This window comes from Emydura macquarii, unplaced genomic scaffold (assembly GCF_026122565.2).
Source record: "Emydura macquarii macquarii isolate MOO-44397 ecotype Brisbane River unplaced genomic scaffold, CSIRO-AGI_Emac_v2 contig_1043, whole genome shotgun sequence".
NCBI lineage: Eukaryota > Metazoa > Chordata > Testudines > Chelidae > Emydura > Emydura macquarii.
The window spans coordinates 1,784,139-1,805,593 of record NW_027131180.1 but is presented as its reverse complement, the minus strand read 5'-3'; the positions used below and the strand labels follow the sequence as shown (position 1 = coordinate 1,805,593).

Genomic DNA, 21,455 nt, shown 5'->3' with positions numbered 1-21,455 from the left:
TCCCTTCTTTGACTAATGCAGCTCTCCATTCTGGGATTTACAGCAGAAGAGTTGAACAGGCTAGACTGAGCGGGAGAGCATTGCTTAGGTCAGGAGTCTGACACTGGGAATGGGCATCCCTAAAATATGGCTGAGGAAATCAGATTGTGTCAAATTCATAGAATTACTGTGATATAAATGTGAATTCTCCATTGAAATGTTCTGGTCAGGCATTTGACAAGAGAGTGATATGTGCTTCTGAATGCCGGCAAATCCACGTGTTCCCTAACTCATTTGGCAGGCAAGTCAAGTCAAGTACACATGTGGTGCAGCCATATAAATGGTCTAAAAATGACAGGCCAGCTCCTCAGCTGGTGTAAGTTGGCATAGTTCCAGTGAAGTCACTGGAGCTATGTAGACTGTAGACTTTAAAATAGTCTGAGTGAGAAATGTTCAGCACAGTTTGTACAGGAAATAATATTATAATAGAAAAAGGCGCGTTAAAGACGAGTCAGTTTCGTTCACTGCCTCTGTGTTTGAATTACCATGCATGTGGCTTAAGGGAGCTCGTGGTCTAATGGTTAGAGCAGCTACTTAATAAATAATCATCATAATAATTAATAATAATAAAGAATTTGCATTTGTAGGGCTTGATCCTACAAAGTGCCCAAAACCTCCTAGAGGAGCTGAGTGCCCTTGTTCCCACTCCCCTTCTTTGTTTTTTTGAGATCTCAATGGGATTTTGAAAAACTTGACACCCTCTCCCCCCAGGAGTTACTCAGTATCTTTCAGGATTAAGCCCCCATCTGACAATCTCAAAGGATTTTTACAGTGATTCACTGCTTGTTTTTCTGAGGCAGGTTGATGATCTTATTTATTTTTTTACAAAAACTGAAGCACAGAGAAGATAAGTAACATGTCCAAGATAGCACAATCAGTAAATGGCAGTGTTAGGAAGCTGTGGCCAGAACCCAGTCCCTTTACATCACTCAAGCTGTGCCAAAGGGTACATCTACACTTTGTCCTGGCAGTGCAATTTCCCACACTTGTTCCGATTGAGCAAGTGCACTAAAAATAGAAGTGTAGTTGCGGTGGTATGAGAGGTTAGCTTCTCCATATACAATCCCATCCAAGATGCTAGGTATGTACGGTAGCTAGTCCCTCCCAACATTTGCACTGCAGTGGCTACGCTGTATATTTTTAATGTGCTAACTGGATCAGAGCTAGCATGGGTATAGAAATTACACCTCCAGCTTGAAGTGTAGACATATCCAAATGGATGGTACCTGGGGGAAGAGCATCTTGCTCTTTAGCTCCTGCTCATTTATTGGATCACCTGGAATTTTCCATATCCTCTCACTTGTGCAGAAGAGAAATGAAAGCAATTGGCCTTTAAGAATGTGAACTACTAACATCAAGAACAGGAATGTTTATATTCTTAAGCTTTCAGCGGAGAGAGAGAAAAAAAAAGACCCACTTAATCTATTTTCCTTTTATGTGCAGGCAGCGAAAAATATTCTAACATCAGCACTGTTGAAAATATATTTTTATACTTTACCCATGAATTGTTAAACATGCATTCTTATATATTGATCTCAGCAAAAATGCCGAAGCTGTGATATCCCCAGGAAGTAGCTTTTTAAACAGCAATGATGTTAGGCAATGAATTTTCAATCACTCTTCCTGTGAACAGAGGCAGTAGACAAACAGACATCCCCTTTGTTCTGTTTTTTTTTAAATTAATGACATGCTGGGCAAATTTTCAAAACAGGGTGACTGTGATGTCTCCAAAGTGCCAAATCTCAGTGTGTAAACCAGGTTTTTCCTATTTAAGACCTCAGTTCAGGAAAGTCTCTCTCTTCAGGAAACCATTTAAGCACATCAATGGGACTTAAGCACATGCTTAATGTTAAGTATATGCTTGAGAGCCTTCCTGGTTTGGGTCCTATAATAACATTGCAATTTTATGCACAAACTACACACACAGCATTTCAAGCAAAAGATATATTGGAAATGGAGTGCCAAAAAGAAGGACTACAAAATCAAAGGAAAATAACTGAATTTCCACATAATATTTGTTATGAAGAAAGGCTTAAAATTGCTTATTTTCATTGCGGTAAAATGTATCCTAGTACAGAGATTTCATTCAAGTCCCCAAGTCCCACTGAAGCCTTTAGAGCCAAATGACAAAAACAAAAAAATCAGCTCTTCGAAGAAAAGTAGCTGGTTCAAGCTGAACCAGGGGAAGACTGAAGTGATGCTTGTCAAAAAGGGGAAATGCTTCAAAAAACTGGCAAAGACATTGTCTTCACCTTCCATAGAAGCCCCCCATTTGGCAAAGTAGTGTGAAGCCTCAGGGTCCTCTTTTACTGCTAAAGTTGGATGACCAGATAGCATCAAGCACCGAAAACTTTAGTAGTGATTCGATGTCTAAGATAGTGAATGCCAGTGAAAATGAGGTAGGATTTGAGGCTAAAATAGGGAAAGAACAACTTACAAATTATTTCGACAAATTAGATGTCTTCAAGTCACCAGAGACTGATGAAATGCATCCTAGAAAATTCAAGGAGCTGACTGAGGGGATAGCTGAACCATTAACACTTATCTTCAAAAACTCATAGAAGATGGGAGAGATTCCAGAGGACTGAAAGAGGGCAAATATAGTGCCAATCTATAAAAAGTGGAATTATTCAGGGAATTACAGACCAGTCATCTCAACTTCAGTACCTGGAAAGATGATGGAACAAATAATCAAGCAATCAATTTGCAAAGACCTAGAAGAAAATAAGGTGATAAGTAACAGTCAGCATGGATTGGTCAAGAACAAATCATGTCAGACCAACCTGATAGCTTTCTTTGACAGGGTAACAGGGCTTGTGGATAAATGGAAATTGGTAGATGTGGTATATCTTGACTTTAGTAAGATTGTTGGTACTATCTCGCATGATCTTCTCATAAACAAGTTAGGGAAATGCAGCGTAGGAGGAGCTACTAGAAGATGGATGCATAACTTGTTGGAAAACTGTTCCCAGAGAGTAATCATCTGTGGTTCAGAGTGAAGCTGGAAGAGCATAACAAATGGGGTACCACAGGGGTCCGTTTCTGTTGAAAATCTTCATCAATGATTTAGATAATGGCCTAGAAAGTACACTTATAAAGTTTGTGGATGACACCAAGTTGGGAGCGGTTGCAAGTGCTTTGGAGGATAGGATTACAATTCAAAATGATCTTGACAAACTGGAGAAACGGTCTGAAGTAAATAGGGTTAAAGTCAATAAGGACAAATGCAAAGTACTCCACTTAGGAAGGAACCATCAATTGCACACATACAAAATTGGAAATGACTCCCTAGGAAAAAGTACTGCAGAAAGGGATCTGGAGATCATAATGGATCACAAGCTAAATATAAGTCAACAATTTTACACTGTTGCCAAAAAAAAAAAAAAAAAAAAAAGAGCAAACATCATTCTGGGGTTGTATTAGCAGGAGTGTTGTAAGCAAAACACAAGAAGTAATTCAACCACTCTACTGTATGCTGATAAGGCCTCATCTGAAATACTGTGTCTAGTTCTGGGTGCCACATTTCAGGAAAGATGTGGACAAATTCAAGAATGTCCAGAGGAGAGCAATAAAAATTATTAAAGATCTAGAAAACATGACCTATGAGGGAAGATTGAAAAAATTGAGTTTGTTTAGTCTGGAGAAGAGAAGACTGAGGGGGGCATGATAACAGTTTTCAAGTACATAAAGGTTGTTACAAGGAGGAGGAAGAAAAATTGTTCTCTTTAACTTCTGAGGACAGGACAAGAAGCAATGGGCTTAAATTGCAGCAAGGGCGGTTTAGGTGGGACATTAGGAAAAACTTCCTAACTGTCAGGGTGGTTAAGCATTAGAACAGATTGCCTACAGAAGTTGTGGAATCTCCATCACTGGAAGTTTTTAAGAACAGGATACACATGCCTGAAAGGAATAGTCTAGTTATTATGTAGTTCTGCCTTGAGTGCAGGGGACTGGACTAGATGACCTCTTGAGGTCTCCTTTTCAGTCCTATGATTCTTTGATCACTATCTGACCAGATTTAGGAAATGCAACAAAATCTTCTTTGCCACACCTTCTACCTGTAAACCCCAATCAATCCAAAAAAAGAGGAAATAATTTTTTAAAAACACAAAAAAACAACCTAAACCACAAAATCTACTCCATGCAGAGGTTTGAACCTGAAAAGGGAGAAGTACCATAGACTTTATGAAATACACTAAGGCCTTCACTATTGCTATTGATTTTATGTGGAAGAAGCCAGAAACTCCCATGATGGGTGGCAGTATAAAACCCAAAGAGAGATGGCTAGATGTATCTATTCATAGACAGAAAAGGAAGATTGGAGGAGAAACTGGGAAGCTTTACTGATGGGTGGGAGGAAAAGATTGAAGGGAACTCACATCAGATAATTACTCTACAATTCCAAATTCCGAATGCCAGTCCAGGTGCTGCAACCCTCTAAGATTCCATGTGCTCCCTTCCCCAGAATGGAGCTCCTTACCTTTATCTAGTCCAGATGCTCTATACAGTTTTAAAAGATACTAGAACAGACTCGCAGTTGGCATGAATCACTGTAGCACCAATGAAATCAACAGACTGAGGTTATGCCCCATATCCAGAAACTCTGGGCATGCAGGTATTTCCTGGATGATGTGGGAAATGAGCTAACTCAAATGAAGAGCTACTTCATTCCACTCAAAATGCATAATATAAACACCTAAAAAAGGATGTATCAAATGTTTAACAGCTATTGCACTTATCTTAGCCAAAGGCAGATGGATATATATTGGAAGGATAGGCAGGTGAGTGACATAAATTTTTCATTTCTGTCTGTATCTTTCCACTGCCAATTTCACAAGCATTGCCACTACCCAGTAATATAACATTCAGGATCCAAGATCCATTTAAACCCTTCACTACTCCTTTGCAAATATTGCTATTTGGTAGAATGCAGTAGAGAGAAGCCACAGAAATGGTCTTTTTAAGCCACCGGCTGGATCTTAATGTTTCTTTTTTGTTTACAAGAAGCTGTAATTACCCAGCCCTAGAAAATACTCAGGGTTTCTTCTGTGGTGTTTCGATGTGGGGGAGAACAAATGTATTGTAATCTTTCTCTACAAAGATTGATTTACCTCAGACAGTGGAACCCACTTATGATGAACTAAGATGAAGTGGAACTCCACTAACAGTGACAAATTGAAAGTCCAAAATTCTTTCTTTATTTTGCATTGTGCAAATTAAAAATTTGGTCAGAGGGAACATAATTTTGTTAATTTTTACTCCTGTTACTAAGAGCTGAGGGGAGAGCTAGATTTCACAGGCTGGGAGAGTCAAGGGTTGAAAAACCATGGTGTTCCCCTTGTAGTAACAGCATCATCAACAAAAATTGCATGAGTGCCAAGGTGTTCACAATACCAACCAAAGCAACTGCATGATCTTATTGGTGTCTCTCGTGCTCTCTCTACCTTCCTACAGCACCAGTGATTCCATTCCCTATGATTCTATGCCTTAATTTAGCCTGTAAACTCTCTGAGGCTGACACATTGGACTTGATTCTGAGCTTCCTTATACCAGCTTTACATGGTTGTACAGTAATTCCATTTGCCTGAGGTCTTCATCCAGCTCCACCTCTCTCATATTGCAGAGGAAGGGGCAAAATACCAGTGGCAATAGTTCCTGATGATTATCACCTGCATCAGGGGTTCCTGGGACCTCAGAAAACCAGCAGACTGGCTCTATGCTGCCCCTCTGTGCCTTGGGGTGAATGGGATGAGTGGGAGGAGTTAGATCTGACTGACTTCTCACAGAGAGTGCTAAAATGTCTGGAAAGGATTATGATATTCCTCTGAAGAATACCAGCCCATTTTCTTACTGACAAAAAGACTGTTTTTAAGACTTAAGGGGGAATCCAGGCCAACTCCAACTGTGTGAGAATGGGCCAACGCCGGTCCCCCCAGAGTGCATACACTTACTGTCAGAACATTCCTTGGCAGCTTGAAGAGGCTGGAGTGGGTCCAGTGAGTTAAACAGCCGTTGGCTTAATGTGGAAAAAGAGGGTAGATAGGAGCCCTCAGGAGATCGGTCATCTGCAGACTCAGGAGCAGACCAGGCAGCCATAAACAGCTAACGAAAGCTAGTTTGTTTTCAGGTATTTTGAGTACGGCCCTGCCTGCTCAGCATGCTTGCACTGTTTGCAGGGCATTCTGGCCTTTGCTTTCCCCTGCTTGTCTTCCATCTTGTCCTTGTGGGGTGAGGAAAGGCCTAACATGCAGCAGTGGTCTTTCCCCCGCCTTTGGCAAAATTGAAAAGTTGCCCAGCAACTGCACAGTTGCAGGAAGACTTTGCACTGTTAGGGCCTTGTCTGCAATGGTTTAACGTAGGCCTGGGTCTACACTAGAAAATTAGGTTGTCACAACTACCTCACTCAGAGGTTGTGAAAAATCCACACCCGAGTGACATAGTTAAACTGACCTAAGAATTCTTCATCAACCTAGCTACCGTCTCTCGGGGAGGAGGGTTACTTATGTTGAGAGAAGAACCCCTCCCATTGACCATAGGTAGTGTCTACTTTGAAGTGCTGCTGCAGCGCAGCTGTTGCGTTTTAAGTGTAGACACAACCTAAGGGTGTGATTTTAAACCCACGTGGCTAAACCAGTAGACCTATCTGTCTCAGTTTAAAAGTGGTTCGATTTAGTTTAAGTCAATGCCTCACCAATTTGAGCTAAACTGAAATAAGTGACTACACAGCCCTTTGAACTGGTTTAAGTGAATCACTGCTCTTGATTAGCAAGGCAATATTTGGGGTCTTGCTGACTCCAGAGCTCGTGAAGAATAAAGGGGGCAAGGAATAAATAATGCATCTCACATTTGATAAGGACTCCTAATGTAACCCTGTTGCCAGGTGGTGTCAGCAGTACCAAGAGCCAGGTCTAGAGAGTTCCTTTTAACAATACAAAACAAAACTGGCTCAAGCCTCCTAGTCCCCAGAAGTCTGGGAACACAAAACATCACCCCTAAGAGGCAATATTTCCCCACTCACAAGCACCGAGTCTGTGTATAACAACAGAAAACTTGTATGAAAAGGGGGAAGGAACAGCATTAATTTGGGAAAACACCTGAACAATGGAAGGCAAATGATAGACACCCACCCCACAGTATCTTGGGCAATAGTCCTTCACCTCAGTTTCTCATCTTGTGGTGTGAAAGTCTGATGAACAACTAGCCCTTTAACACACCCTCTGCTGCACCCCACACTCAATAGGTTGTCTGACGTCAGCAAAGTCCCAGAATTCAGGGGTGCATTCGCATAGGTTCACCTCCCATCCCTAAATGGGGGGGAGCAAAGAGGGGCAAGCAATGCCTCTGCTGCTGCTGCTCTTGCAGCTGTTGCCTTTACTACTGCCCGCCACTGTCTCTGACACCTTTGCCACTGCTTGCTGCTTTGGTTATCTCTGATGCTGTCACTGCTGCTTTTGCCTCTAGCTGCAATGCTGCGTTCTAAGGTCCCACCACTCGGCCCAGATCTTCGTGATTTCATCGGATAATGGGAACCTCATTGCTGCTGCCCACTCCGTGTTGTCTTTCACTGCCACATTGTCCCTATACCAGGTCAATGGTTCAACCTCCTAGACCTGCTCATCAGTGATTTCAGCTCTAGTGATCACTGAAGAAATAAGGACTCTAAATTTAATCTGATCAGTTCTATCCTTGAACAAAGGAAGGGGAGGGACAAATGGTATCTAGGGCTTGTTAAACAGAGTCCACACCAATAGACAGGAACACCTGTTCTCACCTCTTTCACTTGGATCTGGCATCTCTACGCTTAGCAAGCAAGGTAAATTAGGGAGCCCCCCCCTTAATTAGGACATATTATGTACAGTTCTGCTGCCCTTCAGTTATACAGTAAGAATGACAACATTTCATTACCCCTGGGTTCAAGACTAATGTGAATTGTAACCCAAAACCACTAAAATTGACCACTTTGGCAAAACAGGTCATTGCCAGGGGATGTTGTGAAAGACAAAATTAAACTGGGCTTAAAAAAGAACTAGATAAGTTCATGGAGGATAGGTCCATCAATGGCTATTAGCCAAGATGGGCAGGGACAAAACCCCATGCTCTGGGTGTTCCTCAGTTCCAACTTCCAGAAGCGGGGACTGGATGACAGGGGATAGATCACTCAGTACTTGCCCTGTTCTGTTCATTCCCTCTGAAGCACCTGTCACTGGCCACTGTCAGAAGACAGAAGACTGGGCTAGATGGACCATTGGTCTGGTAAACTTATTAGCATGTGTATAGGCGCTTTTCTTGTTTTTAATTTGTTTGCACTGTAGTAGTTTTATCTAAGGAATAAAATAGGACTTGTGTAGGAAGTGCTGTGTGGGAATTTATAACTGTTGGCAATACACTGTGAACTATTTCTGAGGGGAGAAGCAAGTAGGCCTGTGTAGGCAGACTGTCTTTTGTTAAGAACACTGCAGTGAATGCAGTCAACTGGTCAACCTGGAAATACCGCAGTCAGAAGGGAGAGAGAGGTGGGTCTAGCCAAGAAAGGCAAGAGCTGGGGAGCTGAAAGCCTGAGCGTTGAGCCATTAAGGGGAAATACAGGGGCAGTTGCTCCATGCTGTGACAGTATTCTCTCATGAATAGATTTGGTTCCTACTGAGGTTTGATTCATCTCCACAAGCAGGGTGAGCGTGTGCAAATTTCACATCTGGATCACACCAGGAGGGAGGTGGTGCTCCTGCTGTTTCACAGGGGTTCCCACAAGAGAGTTCAGTTTTAACTGGTGGTCTGGTTCTCACAGCCAGACCAAAAATGTCAATGTCATAGTTTCAGATTAACTGCATCTGTATTCCCCACCTCTCATGGTCCCTTGAGGGTACCCACTTTAGGCTTCCGACTCCCAGTCATCACCTCTCTTGGGCAGACACCTGTGTCTTACTCCCTCCTCAGTGGCAATTTTAAGACTGCACAGCTCCTTGTCTACGATATGGCCAGCAAACCAAGATTGCCTAAACAGGCCGGCACCTGTGCTTTGCAGTCTTTCTGAATGAAGGCTACACTCAGTGTATTGTCCACATTATAAGTCACCACACAGCCCTTTATAACTAAGTACATTTATTCCTAAAGTGAAAACATTACAGAGAAAACATTTTAAAACAAACAATAAAAGAACTTACCAAAGGTCACCCCAACTACACTTTAGGGCTCTGGTAGGTTTTATTCCTTCAAAATCCACATGTGGGTTTTCTCCATGGCTAGTAGTTTATCTCTCTCAGATTCAGAGCTAGAACCAAGGCTGGGCAGACCAGCCATTTCTTTATACAGCTCAGCCTTTGATCTTGGCCTTCTGTAACAGAGAATCACCAACCAATCACCCTCTCCTCAGGGCGTAGCTTCAAAAGGCTGGATTTTTGCATAAGTAGAGTTGCGGAATTTGCATTAACCTCTCCCTAGGGATTTCCCAGGAAATTCACTTAATATCTATTGTCCCAAAAGTTCATATTTGTCTAGCACATTGTCAATACAGCCTTTTGAACTACCAGGTCTCACACCTGTCACATCTCCCTCCTAGAGAGGTTGCATACAATCCCAGCCCATAATAATACATACATTTAATATAATATGGTCTGTCAAGGACATTGCAGGAAAGTGCTATATCTATCACCGTCTAAAACAGAAAGTAAACATTAAGCGAAGATTATTCTTACCACCAAGAGTGGGATCTAGGGACTAACTGCTTCCAGTGAGGAGGGAAAATGTCTGGCCATGTTCTAGGTGAGGCTCCAGCACCAAGTCTCTGACCCAGTTACCAGTACAGACTGTTTCTAATCTCTGGTCTGTGCCTGTCAAACTATTGGTGAGGATTGCTAGTCATCACCTGGCAACAAACCCATGCAAGCTACTCATGTACATCACGAGTGCTTTTGCCACAATCAAGCATAATTTTATTTAATCATACAGCATTAAAAATAATCTTTTTATTTGCAAGGATTGCCCTGCACATCATTTGTTCTTGGATGCAAGCTTCTCTATAGTTTATTTCAAGTGGTTTCACTCAGTATATAAAATTAGGTTCTATTTTCTTACCAGTGACATCTCTGCCTTTATTATTCAAACCTGTGTGTGTGTGTAAATTAAGTATGTATCGCACAGATGTGCATTCTCCGGCTACTACTGACTCCCAGGGCAACTAAGCTTTTGTTATGAATTTGATGAGCAATGTGAAGATGATGATGTATCTAACTCCAGGAATACTTAAAAGCTTCCATTTCCATATCATCAGTTGAGACTGTTTAATGATGTTGCATTATGTCACTGCCTCATTTTTATGAAGAAGGAAACATTCTGTGGCTTTGGGAATGCTGGAATGATTCTGAATTAGGGGAACTGAAGAGAATTTAAGAGTTAAATTCTAACCATCTTATATTAAGTACATCTTGATTTCAGAGAGATCTCTGCAGTGTCCAGTGCACTCAGTAAATATTCTTAGTGCTACCTGATTCGGGAGATGTTGAGATGTTCTTTTCTCTGCGGTCTCAGAGCATTGGTTGTTCCTTGTCCTCTCTTTTCTGTCCATATAAAAACAATAGGAGGTTAAATTGGAAGTGACCTCATCACAGAGGCCACCCCGGCATTGTGGATCATCACTTCCTATATTTAGATCTATTTCCATGTGTGCATCCCACAGCCACACTGGTGCTGTACTTTAGGGTCAGGGTAGCTGGTCCCTGTGGATTGACTAAGTCCAGCACCCTGGACCAGAGCAGGTGAGTCCAATCCAGCCATTACAAAAAGGGCTGGGCTACACCTGGGCCTATAAAAGGCTGCTAGTGGGCAGCTGGGGGAGAGAGTGATTGACACAGGCTATGCCTGGGGAAGGAAAGCCACACTGGAAGGGAGCTAACTCTTGTGGTGTGTCCCTCCAGTATGAGGCCAGGTGCTCAGGGAAGCAGCCAAGTTGACAGAAGCTGTGAAGCTGCCAGGAGTGACAGACACCTGGGAGGGGTGGCCCTGAAGCCCGAGGGAACAGGAATAAGCTAAAAGACTTTTTCCAGTTTGTTTACTTGCTGGTTTGAAGAGAATGAACCTCCTTGAAAGAGAAGAGGCATGGCAGCATGGCTTTAGAACCTGAGAGAAACCTGGCTCAGTGACAGGGCTGAATAATGGCATCTAGAATCATAGGAGTGGAAGGGACCCCGTGAGGTCATTTGGACCAGTCCCTTGTACTCATGGCAGGACTAAGTATAATCTAGACTATTCCTGACAGGTGTTTGTCTAACCTGCTCTTAAAAATCTACAATGACGGAGATTCCACAGCCTCCCTAGGCAATTTATTCCAGTGCTTAGCCAGCCTGACAGTTAAGAAGTTTTTTCTAATATCCAACCTAAACTGCTCTTGCTGCAATTTAAGCTCATTGCTTCTTGTCCTATCCTCAGAGGTTAATGAGAACAATTTATCTCCCTCCTGCTTGTAACAACCTTTTATGTACCTGAAAAACGTTATGTCCCCTCCTTCAGTCTTCTCTTCTCCAGACTAAACAAACCAATTTTTTCAATTTTCCCTCATAGGCCATGTTTTCTAGATCTTTAATACTTTTTATTGCTGTTCTCTGGACTTTCTCCAAATCTTTCCTGAAATGTGATGCCTAGAACTGGACACAATACGCCAGATGAAACTAAACCAGTGTCGAGCAAAGCAAGGGAATTACTTCGTGTGTCTTTTTTACAACACTCCTGCTAATGCACCCCAGAATGTTTGCTTTTTTTTGGCAACAGTGTTCCACAGTTAACTCATATTTAGCTTGTGATCCACTATGACCCCCAGATCCCATTCCACAGGACTCCTTACTAGGCAATCATTTCCCATTTTGTATGTGTGAAATTAATTTTTCCCTCCTAAGTGGAGAACTTTGCATTTGTCCTTATTGACTTTCACCCTATTTAATTCAGACCATTTCTCCAGTTTGTCCAGATTATTTTGAATTGTAATCCTATCCTTCAAAGCACTTACAGCTGTTCCCAGCTTGGTATCATCCACAAACTTTATAAGCGTACTCTCTATGCCATTTTCTAAATAACTGATAAAGATATTGAACAGAACCAGACTCAGAACTGATCCTTGCAGGACCCCACCTGATACGCCCTTCCAGCTTCACTGTGAACCACTGATAATTACTCTCTGGGAACGGTTTTCCAACCAGTTATGCACCCAGTATCAAAAGCCTTACTAAAGTCAAAATATACCACATCTACCGCTTCCCCCATCCACAAGGCTTGTTACCCTGTCAAAGAGAGCTATTAGGTTGGTTTGACATAATTTGTTCTTGACAAATTCATGTTGGCTGTTACTTATCATCTTATTATTTTCTAGTTGTTTGCAAATTGATTGCTTAATTATTTGCTCCATTATCTTTCAAGGTACTGAAGTTAAGCTGACTGGTCTGTAATTCCCTGGGTTGGCCTTTTTCCCTTTTTTATAGCGTGGCGTTATATTTGTCCTTTTCCAATCCTCTGGAATCTCTCCCGTCTTGTATGACTTTTTGAAAATAATCGCTAATGACTCAGATATCTCCTCAGTCAGCTGCTTGAGTACTAGGATGTATTTGATCAGGTACTGGTAACGTGAAGACAGCTAACTTGTCTAAGTAATTTTAAACTTATTTTCCTATTTTAGCTGCATAATTCAGTATATTAGACGTTCAATCACTTCTAAACTTTTTGGTGAAAACTGAAAGAAAAAAGTCATTTAGCACTTCTGCCATTTCCAGGTTTTTGGTTATTGTTTTCCCCCCTTCACTCAGAAACAGGTCTATCCTGTCCTTGGTCTTCCTCTTGCGTCTAATGTATTTGTAGATTGTTAACTTCTATGTCTCTAGCCAGTTGAATCTTGTTTTATGACTTTTCCTTTCTAATTTTGTCCCTATATACCTATGTTATTTGTTTATATTTATCCTTTGTAATTTGAACTAGCTTCCACTTTTTATGGGATTCTTTTTTGCGTTTCAATCATTGAAATCTTCTGGGTAAGCCAGGGTGGTCTCTTGCCATATTTTCTGTCTTTTTTATGCAGTGGGATAGTTTGCTCTTGTATCCTTAATAATGGCTCTTTGAAAAACTGCCAACTCTGTTGACCTGGTTTTCCCTTTGATTTGCTTCCCATGGGATCTTACCTATCAACTCTCTGAGTTTGCTAAAGAATGTCTTCTTGAAATCCATTATTTTTCTTGTGCTTTTTTTCCCTCCTACAATTCCTGAGAATCATGAACTCTACCATTTCATGATCACTTTCACCTAAGGTGCCTTTCACTTTCAAATTCTCAACCAGTTCCTCCAAATTTGTCAAAATCAAATCCAGAACAGCCTCTTCCCTGTAGATTTCTCCACCTTCTGAAACAAAACATTGTCTCCAATACATTCCAAGAACTTGTTGGTTAATCTGTGCCCCGCCATGTTATTTTCCCAACAGATGCCTGAGTTGTTGAAGTCCCCCCTCACCACCAAGTCCTGTGCCTGGGATGATTTTGTTAGTAGTTTAAAAAACTGCTGGTCTGTAGTAGACCCTATCATGACATCACTTGTTTTTACCACTTATGTCCTTACTCAGAGACTTTCAACAAGTCTGTCTCGTATTTCCATGTCAACTTCAGTCCAAATGTTTACATTTTTTATATATAAGGCAACACTTCCTTCTTTTTTTTCCTGCCTGAGCAAGCTGTACCCTTCTATACCAATATTCCAGTCATGTATTATCTCATCAAGTTCTGTGATGCCAACTATGTCATAGTCGTGTTTATTAACTAGCAGTTCTAGTTCTTCTTCGAGTGCTTGCTCACGTCCATTCCTCTATAGGTGAATGCACACCTCCATGCACAGTTCCCGGAACTTTTTTCCCCTTAGCAGATCCTGTAGGACTGGCTCCGGCGCCCCCTGGAGCCCTGTGCACATGCTGTAGTATATGAGGCGCTGCCGGCCCTATGCCCCCTCAGTTCCTTCTGTCTGCCCGTGATGGTTGCTGGAACTAGCCTTGCTCACAGCAAGTACTATTCCCCTTGTTTTGACTTGTTTGATATTCTAAGTTAGTTTTAGTTAGTTAAGTAGTTGTTAAGTGTAGTTAGAGATAAGGCAAGTCCCTGCGGGGACTTCGAGTGGCCAGGTTATGCCCTGGTTGCTGGATTCAAGCCGTGTGCCTCCTGCGGGAAGGCCTTTCCACTCAGCGACCCCCCCACGACTGCTGCCTTAAGTGCTTGGGGGAAGCACACAGAAAAGAAAAGTGTAAGATCTGCAGGGCTTTTAAACTGAGGACTCAAAAGGACCAAGGAATCCAGTTGAAAGCCCTGCTGATGGAGGCAGCGCTCTGCCCGGCGTCCAAGACGGCCCGCTCTATCTCGGCACCGAGCATGACCTTCGTGCAGAGCGCACCATCGGTACCAGCCTCGACTCTGCACTACGCAACATCACCAGCACCGAAGAGGAAGAACAGTGCACGGAATGCGGACACGTCCCTGCACCATCGGTATGGGCAGGGTCGAGTATAGAGATGCACTAGCCCCTGCCCGTTGAATCTTCTCCGGTGCCTGCATCTCCAGTCAGGGAGCCTCCCCCAATTCCTGGGAGTGGGAGAGGGCCCCTGCCGACGCCCTTGACACCGGAAGCTTTTCAGGTAGCAAGAGCCTTGTTGGCCTTGCCTACATCACCTCTGCCCTCCCCTCTGCCGAGGAAGAAGGGGCCGGTGTCACAGGGGAAACCCGCATTGGGTCCCCTTGAAGGGTGATGGAGATCCCTGGTATGGGGAGGAAGATCTCCTGCCGGACAGCCACCGGGGGTAGAACAGAGCCGCTCCCCCAGAAGTTGCTCTAGGTCAGCGTCGTCGAGCCGACCTGCACCGGCATGGGATGTGGAGTCTCCCTCTCGGTGCCAAAGTCGATCCCCAGCACCGGAGGCAACGCATGCCAGGAGGTGGCACCAGTCGAGGTCTGCCAGGTGGCGCTCAGAAAGCTCCCATTCGAGATCCCTGACACCGAGGAGCTCGCCCGCACTGAGTCAGCGAAGAACCCAGTTGCCGTCAGAGGACCCAGCACCGAGGAGTTCACTTGCCCCGAGGTGGCGCAGAACCCGGTCTCCATCGGAGGACCCAGCACTGTGCAATCCATGATGTGGAACCTGGTCACCCGAGTCCAGCTCGGCACCGAGGAGTTCGGACCAGTGCCGACCTCAGTCACTGAAAGGGGTCTGCAGAGCCGCAAGGCAAACGGCACCGGAAAGACGATGCTCTGGTACCTCTAGCTCTTCGGAGCACACCTCCGTTTGTCGGCACTGCTCGCGGTGATGGAGGCAGTCATGGTCCTCCAGGTCAGAGGCATCAGGAGAGGGCGGTCCCCGGCACAGAAGGGCCAGTGACGCCGTTCCAGTGACTCGGGGTCTCCCAGGGGGGACAGTTGTTGGGAGAGCCGACCCTCCCACTAAACATCACAGCCTGTGGTGTAGTCAGCCCCAGTTTGGCCCCAGGGTTGATGGCCTCAACAATGGCCTTATTGGGCCCTTGAGATATCCAGATGGAGCTGGGGCCCCAATCCATACTGTCATTGGGGGGGTGCAGCAGTCCGTGCCACAGGCACAGGAGAAGGCCCACAGACACCACTCCTCGGACAAGGAGTCGGACCGCATGGACGGACCCTCAACAGGTGCAACCCTTCGCCAGGAGGGGGCGCACCCGCAGGATGTGCCTCAGCAGTCCTCTCCCTCCTCACTGGATGAGGCAGTCTCCCGGGACCACTTGGTGCCACTGGGGGATTTCAGGGCGCACCAGGAGATTCTCAAGAGTGTGGCCTCCAACTTGAGGCTGGAGGCGAAGGCGTTAGAAGAGGCCGAAGATAGTCCCTTTAATGTGCTGGCGGCAGCTGCCCCAGTGAGAGTGGCCCTTCCAGTCCACAAAAGGATTCTTAAAACTGTAAAGGCCCTGTGGCAAACCCCTTCCTCGGTTGCCCCTACGTCAAAGGTGGCCAAGAAAAAGTATTTGTTCACTCACCCCCCCCCTGCCCGGGAATCCTGGTGGTAGATGTGGCTAATAAGAGAGACAGGCAAGGTCAGCCAGAGTCCACTCCCAAAAATAAAGACAATAAAAAGCTGGATTTCTTTGGGAGAAAGGTTTATTCCATGGCAGCCCTGCAGTTCAGGATTGCCAACCATCAGGCCCTCCTGGGGAGATATAATTTCAATCTGTGGGACTCCCTCAGGCAGTTCACTGAGGCCCTGCCCCAGGACCAGGCCGAAGACTTTAACACCATCATGGAGGAAGGCACCACGATGGCTAGGGCAGTGCTTCAGATATCCTGTGATGCTGCTGACTCAGCAGGCAGGGCCATAGCCTCTGCCATCTGCATGAGAAGGTGCTCGTGGCTGCAATCCTTGGGCCTGTCCCAGGAGGTGCTGCAGTCTATTCAGGACCTCCCCTTTGATGGGTCAGCCCTATCTTCCAACCAGACCGATGCGAAGCTGCATGGTCTGAAGGACTCCAGGGCCACGCTTCACTCCCTGGGCCTGTACATGCCCCAGTTCTCCAGGCGTCAGTCACAACCCCAGACGTGGCAGTAGCCAAGGCCTCCGTCCATGCCATTCCAACCCTATAGGAATAGGGATAGGAATAGGGGGTTTAGAAGGAGAAATCAGCCCCCCAACTCATCCTCAGCTCCCCAGCAGGGGCCCCCCAGGAGGTCAGGCAACCAGAGGAGACAATTTTGATGGTGCGCCCGAGGGTGGCGCCCCGATTGCTCTCCTGGATCCGCCCTGCCCCTTCCTAAACAGGCTAAGGCCGTTCTATCCTGAATGGGCAAAGATCACTCCAGATCTTTGGGTCCTTGGGATAACCTCAGGGGGCTATGTCCTACAGTTTACATCTAGGCCCTCCCCCCACAATCCTAACCCTTCGTCCCTCTTCAGGGACCCCTCTCACGAGCAACTCCTCTTGCAGGAGGTGGACACCCTCCTCAACATAGGAGCAGTGGAAATGGTCCCTCAAGGCAGAAGGGGTTCTATTTGAGGTACTTCCTTATCCCCAAGGCAAAGGGGGGTCTGAGACCCATATTAGACCTGTGTCGTCTAAATAAATATGCTCAATGGCTCAGATTTCGCATGGTCTCCCTAGCTTCCATAATCCTCTCCGCCCTCGATCTCAAGGACACATACTTTCATGTGTCTATCCTCCCCGGCCACAGGCATTTCCTCCGTTTCATGGTGGCTGGCTCCCACTACCAGTTTACAGCCCTTCCCTTTAGCCTATCTTCGGTTCCAAGGGTGTTCACCAAGTGCATGGAGGTAGCAGCTGCTCACCTGAGACGAAAAGATGTGCACATTTTTCCTTACCTGGATGATTGGCTGATCAGGGGCAGGTCCAGGTCCCAAGTGCAGGAGAGCATGACCCTCACTTGCTCCGCGTGCAGCAGGCTGGGACTGCTCATAAACGAGCAGAAGTCCACACTAACCGCAGTGCAACGCATAGAATTCATTGGGGCCACCCTGGATGCTTCCCAGGCCAGAGCCTTCCTGCCTCAGCCATGTTTTGAGGTGATGGTCTCTATCATCTCCCAGCTGTACTGATGCCCCATGACAACAGCCAGGCACTGCCTACAGCTGTTAGGCCACATGGCGGCCTATACATACGTAGTGAGACTAGCTCGCCTGAGGCTCAGACTGCTTCAGGCATGGTTAGCTTTGGTATAAGTGCCAAGCAGACACCCATTGGACCGGGTGATCACAGTCCCCCCACCCATCTTAGCCTTCCTAAACTGGTGGCGGACTCCAAGGGCAGTGATGAAGGGTGTTTTGTTCAGGGACCTGGTCCCGTCGGTCACCCTAATTTCCTATATGTAGGATGGGGAGCCCACATCAGGCACTCAGGGGCTCTGGTCAGGGGAGGAGAGGCACCTGCACATCAACATGAAGGAGCTGAGGGCCATTTGCCTAGCGTGCAAGGTGTTCCTCCGATTCCTGACAGGCAGAGTGGTACAGGTGCTGACAAACAACACCGTAGGCATGTTTTCCATAAACAGGCAGGGGGGAGCGTGCTCCTCGGCCCTCTGCGAGGAAGCGATCCATCTGTGGGACTTTGCCATGAAGCTGCATCCAGCCTTCCTGCCCAAGGTGGTTTCCCAGTTTCATTGTAATCAAGATATTTTTCTCCCTGTGTTCTTTCCCAAACCGCACAGTTCGGAGGAGGAGAGGAGATGGCATTCACTGGACGTGAGACGAGCCCTGGCCTTCTACATTGAGCGTACAAAGCTGTTCCGGAAATCGACGCAGCTTTTTGTCGCAGTGGCCGTCCAGATGAAAGGCTCACTTGTCTCCACCCAGCGCATTTCCTCGTGGATTACATCATGCATCAAGTTCTGCTACAAGCAGGCAAAGGTGTCGCTTCCAGGAACCATCACAGAGGCACTCAATCAGAGCTCAAGCCTCATCTACAGCCTTCGTGGAGAGAGTGCCCCTGCAGGACAGCTACAAAGCCGCCACCTGGTCATCGGTGCATACCTTCATGTCCCATTACGCCATCATCCAGAAGGGAAGAGAGGACATTCAGCAGAACGATGCAGAGGGCAGCTCACCGGTAATTCCGACCTACCTCTAAGGTATTGCTTGTTAGTCACCTATAGTGGAATGGACATGAGCAAGCACTCAAAGAAGAAAACAAGGTTACTTACCAGTAACTGATGTTCTTCGAGATGTGTTGCTCATGTCCATTCCATGAACCACCCCCTATCCCCACTGCCGGAGTTGGCAGAAAGAAGGGACTGAGGGGGTGTAGGGCCGGCTGCGCCTCATATACTGCAGCATGTGTGCGGGGCTCCAGGAGCTGCCGGAGTCGGCCCTACGGGATCTGCTAAGGGGAAAAAGTTCCAGGAACCGTGCATGCTAGCGTGCACACACCTGTAGTGGAATGGACATGAGCACCACATCGCGAAGAACATCAGTTACTGGTAAGTGACCTTGTTTTTTTCTTGCTTATGCCCATACTTCTTGCGTTATTGTACAGACATCGCAGATACTGATTTGATTTCCCCCATATTCTCTCTGGTCTCTCCCCTATCTTTGCTGTAACAGCTCATGATCCCCCCAGATTCTGACCCTTCTCCCAGGTCTCGGAGTTTTTGACTTACCTGTGGGCTTTTGTCACCTGCACCCATCACACCTAGTTCTAGCCCAGGGAGCAGGAATTGTTGGGTTGCTATAAATGCATGACTATTTTGTGGTAGCATGGCATTCTTCCTCCTTAATCAGAAGAGGAGAATAAGAAGAGTAGTCTTAATTTAGGACCCAATCTGGTTTCTCCTAAGTCAGTTGCAAAACTCCCACTCTGTCTGATTCAGCCAAGAAGCTGACCAGACCCAGGGGGCAGAGCCCTTGCTGCTGGAACACCCACCTGAAGCTTGCAATTCCCATTCAGCTAGAACACCAGCACAGCCTCCAAAGTGGGTAGCATTGGCTGAGGAAGGGGATGGCTGGAGGGTATACTGATTCAGAGCAACTCCTGGACAGCCTGTGGTCTTGAGGCCACACTGGGCACCAGACCACGAGGGAAAACTTCCTTCCCCAGTGGAGCTCTTGGGAAAAAGTAGCAGCATAAATACCACCTCCCTCCTTCTGGTGATCAAAGGGGGGAATTATAATAGATGTCTTTATCAAATTTTCTATACATTATTTTCTAGCTGCTTGCCTCGTGATTCTTTAATAGTTCATGTGCTAGCAACACGCCCATAACAGAACAATCACTCTGAAACAAACTCTACTTAAATACTTTCTCAACTTGCTTTTTATTCAAGGAGAACCACGTATTTCATCCACTGAGGGAGCGATACATACACTAATTATATGCGTCATCATGGAAAACAAACAAAGGAGAACTTGAAAAATAGAAGGGGGAAGTTGGGGGGAAAAATACGAGAAATTACTTCACAAGCTTGCCCAGCAACTGAAAGAGATTTGCTTAACATGATGATGTCACTGGTGTGCAGCTCAAAAATGCAGTATTCTTTTACCTCTCATCTCTTTGTAGCTTCAATGCAATACCTTTTGTTTGTGCAGGGGCATGCGCAGGGATTTGAATGTGACTACTTTTGGAAGGACATTTTAAACAACGGGCCCCCCCAGCCAATACCACTGGGCATCGCTGGCCCCCGGGCCTCGGGCTCCATGCACCAGGCCCTCGCTGGTTCTCTGGGGTCCCCTCCCATCTCCCTAGCACTCCTGGGCTCCGCTGCATCCCACCTCTCCATTGTCCCAAGCTCCCTTCTGCACACCCCAGGCAGGATCCAAACACTTACTGGAGGCTGCGGGCGAGGAAGCGATGGGACTCAGCCGGCTTCCCCATAGCCCCTCTGGCAAAGCAGCGCTGCCAGCCCGGCTTCCCTGCTCCAAGCACCATCTAGCGGGGCTCAGCAGGTGTATTAGCTGCAGTGCCTTTCCCAGGCACGTCCCTTTAGCTGCACTCAGCCCGATTCCCACCCTGGCAGAAAGAGGGGAGGATGGTGTCAAGGGAGGGAATCCCAGGGCAAGGAGCTGGGACAGAAGCTGGGAGCAGTGGTGGAGATGATTATTGGGGGGCCCATGCCCCTGCTTGCCCCACCCCTTTGTGCATGCCCCTGCATTTGTGTATTCCCTCCACCTGCACCAGAAACAAATGATTCAACACTTTTTGTTCCCCCCCGTGGATAACAAAATATTGCCAACAGGCCAGGATTTACGATTCTAGACATTCTAGAATTTCCTATTTGGAAGGGATCCTTTTGGGTCTCCTACTCTGATTCTCAGTTATGCTAACCCCCTTTCCCAGCACACTGTCAGCAGAAAGGGACCGGAAAACAGAAACAGTCTCTGGGAAAATACATCAATCCTCTGAGCCAAGAAGGGCTCAGAGCTCCCAACCTTCAGTTTAGAGGGATGGACAGGAACATGTCAAGGTCTACCTGGAATGCATTGAGCTATGTTTATTCTCTGCTTCTCAGGTCCTCTAAAGGGCGATGGGAAACAATGGAAGGTGAGCAGGCCTGAGATTGCTTTAACTTACATAGGACACCAAGCAGTCCCCTGCATGCTTCAGAATATAGGGAGCATGAATGCAGTTTATAGTCATCAGTGCTTTCCATTTCAGCCACTATTATCCCTCAGTGCATGAACAGAGTAACAGAGAATCAAGCCATTAGCCCACGTTATCTAACTGGAAAAGCCTTACCCTGACTTTCTATGCACTTATACAGTCCTGTATGCAGTGTTTTTGTAGCTGTGGTGGTCCCAGGGTATTAGAGAGACAAGGTGGGTGAGGTAATATCTTTTATTGGACCAATGTCTGTTCATGAGAGAGACAAGCTTACACAGAGCTGAAGAAAAGATTGCTTGAACTAAATCATGGAATATTGCTTAACTTCCTCTTAAATGTTTTAAAA

At 45.9% G+C, this 21,455-nt stretch overlaps 1 long non-coding RNA gene across 8 annotated transcripts in view; it reads right to left on the bottom strand.

Annotated features, from left to right (window-relative positions):
* The window catches only part of LOC137150949 (uncharacterized), a 55,549-nt gene extending 36,312 nt beyond the window's left edge, over window positions 1–19,237 (bottom strand). For 7 of the 8 annotated variants that reach the window (XR_010919122.1, XR_010919121.1, XR_010919123.1 and 4 more), the window contains exons 1-3: window positions 19,173–19,219; window positions 10,520–10,592; window positions 9,201–9,370 (exon numbers count right to left, since the gene is read on the bottom strand). This is a non-coding gene — a long non-coding RNA (uncharacterized lncRNA). Of the gene's footprint in view, window positions 1–9,200; window positions 9,371–10,519; window positions 10,593–19,172 lie in introns of all 8 variants that reach the window. The other variant, XR_010919124.1, reaches the window with a different exon arrangement.
* Between the last annotated feature and the right edge of the window lie 2,218 nt (window positions 19,238–21,455).